Source organism: Rousettus aegyptiacus, unplaced genomic scaffold (assembly GCF_014176215.1).
Source record: "Rousettus aegyptiacus isolate mRouAeg1 unplaced genomic scaffold, mRouAeg1.p scaffold_m13_p_11, whole genome shotgun sequence".
In the NCBI taxonomy this organism is placed as follows: domain Eukaryota; kingdom Metazoa; phylum Chordata; class Mammalia; order Chiroptera; family Pteropodidae; genus Rousettus; species Rousettus aegyptiacus.
In genome coordinates, this window is record NW_023416286.1 from 52,157,183 (window position 1) to 52,164,340 (window position 7,158).

The following is a 7,158-nucleotide window of genomic DNA, read 5'->3' on the forward strand; positions in this document are numbered from 1 at the left end:
CAAATTTAATTCATTGCCAACACTTTTGTCCTTAATCCTAGAGCCCAAGTAGCATAATTTTTTAAAATCCTTTTATTGATATCCTTTTAATTATTATTCCCAGAATAGGAAAAAAAAAATCAACCACTATTGAACCACCTCTCACCTTGGCTCTTTATTCTTTTTCTTTTTGTTCAGCAAAAAATCTTGAGGTTTTTTTCCCTTCCATTAGACCATTATTCGTGTTCACCACCAGGCTGTATTCCCATCTGTATGTGACACAATGTGTTATTGTCCAAGAGATACCTACATCAGTCTGCTCTGGGGGAAAAGAGCTTTTGCTACACACACACAAAAATAAATCTGTTCAAATCGCCCACTTTAATCACTTGATTAAGTATAATGCAATGAGTGACAACTCTTTTTTTTTAATTCTCACAAGGGACAGAATGATGTTTAATTAGGCATTTAAAAGCGACTGTTAACTTATACAGACCTCATCACAAATGGTTTTTCAACCAGCTCAGTGATCTGAAACACCAATTAGTTTCAATTCACACATATTATCTGTCCCTCATTAAAGCATTTAGTTCAGAATCTAAATTTCTTCCTATTAAAGAAAGTGTTGAGGATAAGAGGAATGTGTGTGTGTGTGTGTGTGTGTGTTTGTGTAGGCATATGCATATGTATATGTATAGGTAGATATATATGTGTGTGTGTATGTGTGTGTGTGTGTATAGAGTCCTTTTAAAAAGGCATCTTGCACAATATCTCCTTATATATTTTTTTTAAATTATATAAGTATGAAGAGCTGCTCTTCCTGAAAATGCCCTTTGTTGAGATTGCTGTTCTTATTCTGAAGTACTATTAATTTCTTTAAGGCCTTCAAGGAGGTTACTAGTGACCTCTCTCCTGAGGTTGCTGCTCCCATGAGCAGTTGCATCTGTCATAGACCCACAGGATGTCAAGGCTGTGCCACCCTGATCCTTTGTAATGCATGGCCTCTCTGAATGCCCGTCTCCCAAATTAAGTGGACAGATCCATAGCTAGTCCTCCTGCACATGCATGTATCCTGCTCACTCGAAAATCCAGAAAGTACACAAAAAGAGCACAGAAGGAGTTAGATTTGGGGTTTCTGGAGAAACAGAACCAATAGAAATAGGGGATAGATAGATAATAGACAGATATATGATAGACAGATCAATAGATAGATAGATAGATAGATAGATAGATAGATAGATAGATAGAGATTTTAAGGAATTGGCCTACGTGATTGTGAGGGCTGGTTAGTCCAAAATCCATAGACCAGGTCATTAGGCTAGACATTCAAGAAAGAGCTAGTCTTTCTTGTAGTCTTGAGTCCGAACCCCATAGAGCAGCAAGCTGTAAATGTAGGCAGATCTTCTAAGTTGAAATCTTGAGAAGACTTCTTTCTTCTTTGGGAACCTCATTCTGTTCTTTTAAGACTTTCAATTTAAATTGATGAAGCCCACCCATACTATGGTGGGTAATCTGCCTTACTCAAAGTCTACTGATTTAAATGTTAATTACAGCTAAAAAAAAGAAAATGCCTTCATAGCAACATCTAGACTGATGTTTGACCAAATAACCAGGCACCATAACTCAACCAAGTTGACATGTAAAATTAACTGTCACAAGAGGAGACTGCAGACAGGAATTTGAATGAAAGCTCTGCCACATACTTACTCCAAGACCTTCCTTAACCTCAGTTTTCTCATCTGTAACATACTTTCCCAAATGAAATCTATGAGAATAAATATGCTGTAGGAGTGTCTCAAGGATGAGGAGCATTTCATTAATAAAGCTGTATTTCCTCTTAATGATTTGCCACCAATAATGTATTAAAGAGACATAAGTCATTCTTTGAGTCACCTGAATCTCAATTCGGATAATTATCGAACCAGTAATATGAACAAGAAGTGCTAAACAATCCTGTTTGGCAGTAGGGTTCAGTTAGATTTTAGCTGATTCTGTATTTTGGGGACCTTAAGTCTTGAGGGTCTGTATGAGAATATACAGAACTCATTGAGTTAACTTAGACCACTAAAAAATCCAGTAAGATTGCTTTGTAATTTATTGATGTTCGACTGAAGTATGGCTATATGGTACAAAGAACACTGTAGTAGAAATTATGTACCTCAACTGTGTGACAATGAATCAATTACTTGACCTCTCTTGACCTCAATTTCCTTTCTAGAGACAGGAAATTCAGACAGAATAACTTTAAGGTTCCTTCCAATTTCAAATTGAAATCTATTAGGATTCATACTTTCTTTCTGAATAGTTTATATTCATTAAGTGGTATTTGATATTAGTTAAGTCAATGTTTTAAGCTTTTAAGTTTATTAAGGTTTAAAGATAATCTGAAACTTCAAGACTAAAAGATTTTATTTTCCTAGACTCCAGGTCACATAGCATAATAACTGTTCATACTAGCTACTGCAATGAAATCCCTTAATAGTTCTATTTTTACATTATCTCCTCAAACTTTTTATTCTCAAAAGATCTATGACTAAATCTTCCTTAACCAATTTGGTTTCAGCTACTTTTCTTTGACATTATCTAAGGTGATATTTATTAGATGCGTTCTTTCTCCAATTTAATACTATTTCTCAGTGGAACACTCCACTTTTAGGGATTAATGGTTAAATTATTACACCTTTTTGATCAGTTTAGATTCTTCTTACTATTTTTCACTACTCGGTCTTTGCTTCTAAACTACAAGGTACATTACAGGATAACATTTGCAACAAGGCAATTTTCAGAAACAGAACTCAATAGTAATCCATTCCTTGTAAAAGAAACAACAAATGTTTAAGTGGATAAATAAGTAAATTAACAAAGAGGAACAAAGAAATACTCCAAGGACTTCAATTCTTCTTGTTCATTGTTGTGTGCCCCATAGTGCCTAGCACAGGGCCTGATCCACACAAGGCATATTAAAAACAGGTTGAAAACATTAGAGAAAATATATACAAGACAGAAGAAAAAATATCGAAGTGTTGACTACACAACAAATGTTGCTCGAACATCTGCTAGGTGTCCGGCACTCTGTTGGTCACTAAGAACATAGTAGTGAGCAAAATAGGAGGGATCCCTGCCTTCCTCACTTCTTTTGAAACCACACAAAAGGGGCAGCAAAAAAAGATGATGCCTTAATTACAAACTAAGAAATTAAGGAGATTTTTTAAAGTAGAATCGTGTATTTGATATTTGATAAAGTGTTCAAAATATAATTCAATCACCAGGCCATCATTTTTATTTTCAACATAAAGAATTTGAACCATTCACTGATGCACAGCCAAAATTGATTGACAGCGGGAAGGAGTCTTTCTGGGCATTGTTATTGAAACTCACCTTGGGCCCATGAATAACTCAGAAGACAGGCATCCTTCTAGGCCCGTGGCAGTGATGGGCATCAACCTTTGTTCTGGCAGCTTCAGGCTGTCCTACAAGTCTGTAGGACATTGGGGGATAGGACATTGCTGCTACAGTTCTCAACATGTAGACATATTCACTCACAAAACCATTTATCTGGTACTGATTTTCTTCCTCTTTTTCATTCTCATGTATATTGGTCCCAAAAAGAACTTTAAGAACAATTGATTCAAAGGCTTCATAAATACAGTGTCAAAAAGAGATAAAATTCAAACTACTCCATTGAAATAGGTATTGAGTACATGAATAAAAGATTTAGTAGGAAATGTGGTTAGAATTACTTGCTGGAATCAGGCTTGGGGTTTTCTATGATTTAAAATTATTTACGCTGCTTAGCAATCGTTGATGGAGCTCCTGCTATTTGCCAATGCAGTGCAAGACCCTAGGGACACAAAGATGGATAAAGGCATAGCCCCTGCCTCATGGCTAGGCCTCAAACCCCAGTCAAATCTGGTTATGCATGCTGAGATTAACCATGGAAGCATTTGACATTTTTGAATTCCAGAAAAATGTAGGCTTGGTAATTATGACTACATTACTGTTCAACATTTATGCTTCAGAATATATAGCTATGTTTATGACAAACATTCATTAAAATGCTTAACACATAATCTTCATTTTCTATTACTAATACTCTATTACTAAGGCTATTTTCTCTGTGAAAATTGGTTACTTGTGATTGGTGTTAATCAGAACATTAAATTAGCCACATCTTCCCTGGCAGTTTTAATGACAAAAGAATACTAAACTTGGAGAAGAGACTTATCATAAATGTTATATTACATAGAAGCTTTTCATCGGAGAGAATTTCCAAGCATATAATTTGCAGGCTGCTGCCATACCCTCTTCAGTCCTGAAATGAGGACTGTTGTCCAAATTAATTTTTTATGCACAGAAATCCTGCACCATCATCCAGTCCAGCATATAAATGCAGATCATTTACTTCTGTCACGCCTGCAACCCTCTTCTCCTGATTACATCAGTCAGATGAGAGAGCTGACAATCCTCATCTCAAAGATGCATCTAGAAAAATGATTTCGAAGACACTTGATAAACTTCCTCAAAATTACACTTACAACTTTAAATATTAGGTGCTTCCCTTTTATAGAAAAGTATAAAGTATGAAAATTCATTAAAATTTATCCCAGTTCCTCTTTCTTATTTCAATTCACAAGCTAGCTAGACTATAAGTAAGATTTAGAAAACTTCAGGACTTATCTACCAGAAGGAAAGGTCTTGTGCTAAGCCTAGCTTAAATTTTGTTTGCTATCATTTAAATATATTTTTCTTAGTTTATTATCTTATTATATTTTTCTGTCAACCATTATACCTCCACAAATAGCCATGGAAATAGCTTTCCCAATATCAAAGAACACACCAACTTCTATAAAGATTAATATTAATGCATCTGCACAATTAGTTCAAATGTTCTTAGCTCCTTCCTTGTCATGAGCATAGTAGAATAGAACAAGTGAAAAAACAGATTGTCAATCATTTAAATGATAACAACAGGTAGAATTATGTCAGCAGACAGTATCATTTATACATGTATTTAGTGTTTTTTTTTTACTCTGTTTCAAAAAGAATTCAGATGGCTTCAGTAATATGTAAAGTATCTTCAATTTGCTGAAAGAAAATTTTTAACTGACTATTTATGTAAGTCTCGGGTAGAAAATTAGAAAAATTATACCCAAGGCACTTAGAGCAAATTGTTTAACATTTTGCACAGTAAAAAGGATACCCTGTATGGACGGGAATCAATGGACTCTAGATATGGTTTGAGTTCCTTCAGACTTCCGTCTTTCAATTGCGTAGTTTTCCTGACATTTGATATTTCTTAAGAAAGACTCCAAAGCAGTTAGCATTACGTAACACTGAGCCAATGTAGTCACTAGGCAAGGAATGTAGCTTTCTTCCCTCCCCTCCAAAACGTTAGAATCACGAGGAAATATTTCCTTCTCACTTTATACATATTTGGAGACTAGCAAAGAGTGACCTCAAAACCAGGCACCCACTTCTATCAAGCTCCTTAGTTCTTTTGCAACATAGGCCAATGCTGTCCCTTTCATTTTATTCATAAACACTAAAAGAAACAGAAGTTAACACCAAGTCATACAATCTATGTATGAGTGAGAAAAAAGTAATAAACCACTGACTTCCTGTCTTCCATTCTCTTCAACAATCAATACATCCAGCTCCCCATCAAATATATTGATGGAGAATAAAAGAAATGACACAAATCTTTTTGAATCCTTAGGAAATTCAACATCTCTTTCCCATGACAGTTTCATGTTTCTTCCTTATCACACATTTTATAGGCAAATAGCACTATGCGTTCGAGCTTTATTTTCTCCCCATTCCCAAATCGATTTGTTAAAGAAGCAAATTTGACCTTAGAAGTTCCAAGACTGATCTTTTGAAATCCATTTTCTTTCTTCCTCGTCATTTTGGTCCCTCTTCAAGTTTTGAAAATGTATCCTCATTAAATCCAACGTTGGGATTGAATATGTCAATTTCTCATAACATAGATTTATATAAGTTGATATCATTGTGCTATCTCTCCCAAGTAGGTTTACTTTAGAGTTCCTTTCATTGTTGATAAAAAAAAATATCACCATATGGGATCAACAGGGAATTCCAGGCAAAGAGGCAGGCATGAACAATAGTGTAGTGATGAAGAACACAAAACATGTTCAGGAAATAACAAGTTTGTCTACATTTTAGGAAACACAGAACAGTGTAGATGAGCATGAATCTAGATACAGACTGCCCAGGTCCTAATCCTCACTGTGACACAAGGCCTGAAATTAGGACTCAATATTAAGCGCTACCTTGAAACCTGATAAAGTTGTGAGGGTCTCAAATAGCCTAACCCCAAGTTCTCTTCCTCACATTTCTCCTGTGGATAAGGCCCCACAGCCAAACACAGGGACTGGGCACAGTGCCTGCTTCCCCCTCAGTAGCGAATTTCATTTCCCTGTGGGCTCATGGAATTATTCAAACGAGCCAGCCACATGCACCACAGGAACCAGAGTTCATCTCACCCTCTTGTTACTACAAAGCCTGTCTCCTACAGAGTCTGCTCATTCACTCTGTTCTGGAACCACTGTGTGGCCCTACAAGGCATGCAGTGTCCTCCTTCCCAAGCTATGAGAATATGGGACAAATAGACTGTCCGTCCCATCTGTCCAGTGTCAGGTGTCATGTGTTTGGCCATTCTGAAGGGTAGGAACCCCTTCCTCACCAACAGGGTAAAGAGGAGGCAAATAAAACAAATACTTCTAGCTGTGTGACTTTGGGGAAGGTACTTCACCTCTCCATGCCTTGATTTCTTCATCTCTAAAAATGCAGATGTAAATACTACCTGTTTCGTAAAGGTGCCATGTCTTCATGGCAGTGTCTGCAACAGAGTAAGCACCATAAAAGTTTGATGGTTGTTAATTAAGGGTGTCTTACATGTCCGTCACTGTCTCAACATTTTACATGTTTTAACATATTTAATCTCACCACAAACCTACGATGCAAACCTATGAAACAAATATAGTTACTATTATTATTTTTTATCGCCAATGAGGAAATTGAAGCAGAGAATGGGTAAATCATATATTGCAGATCACCCAGATGACAAGTGGATAATCGATAACTGAGACTGAGGCAGCCCTGTGGACAGGGCTGACAGGTCCCCAAATCCACCAATCTGATATTGTAGACAAGGATGCC

At 36.3% G+C, this 7,158-nt stretch overlaps 1 long non-coding RNA gene across 1 annotated transcript in view; it reads right to left on the minus strand.

The window, feature by feature from the left end:
* Nucleotides 1–6,009, minus strand: part of LOC107497603 — a 91,753-nt gene extending 85,744 nt beyond the window's left edge. Inside the window, exon 1 of the long non-coding RNA XR_001593856.2 lies at nucleotides 5,831–6,009. This is a non-coding gene — a long non-coding RNA (uncharacterized LOC107497603). The remainder of the gene's footprint in view (nucleotides 1–5,830) is intronic.
* Nucleotides 6,010–7,158: the final 1,149 nt, after the last annotated feature.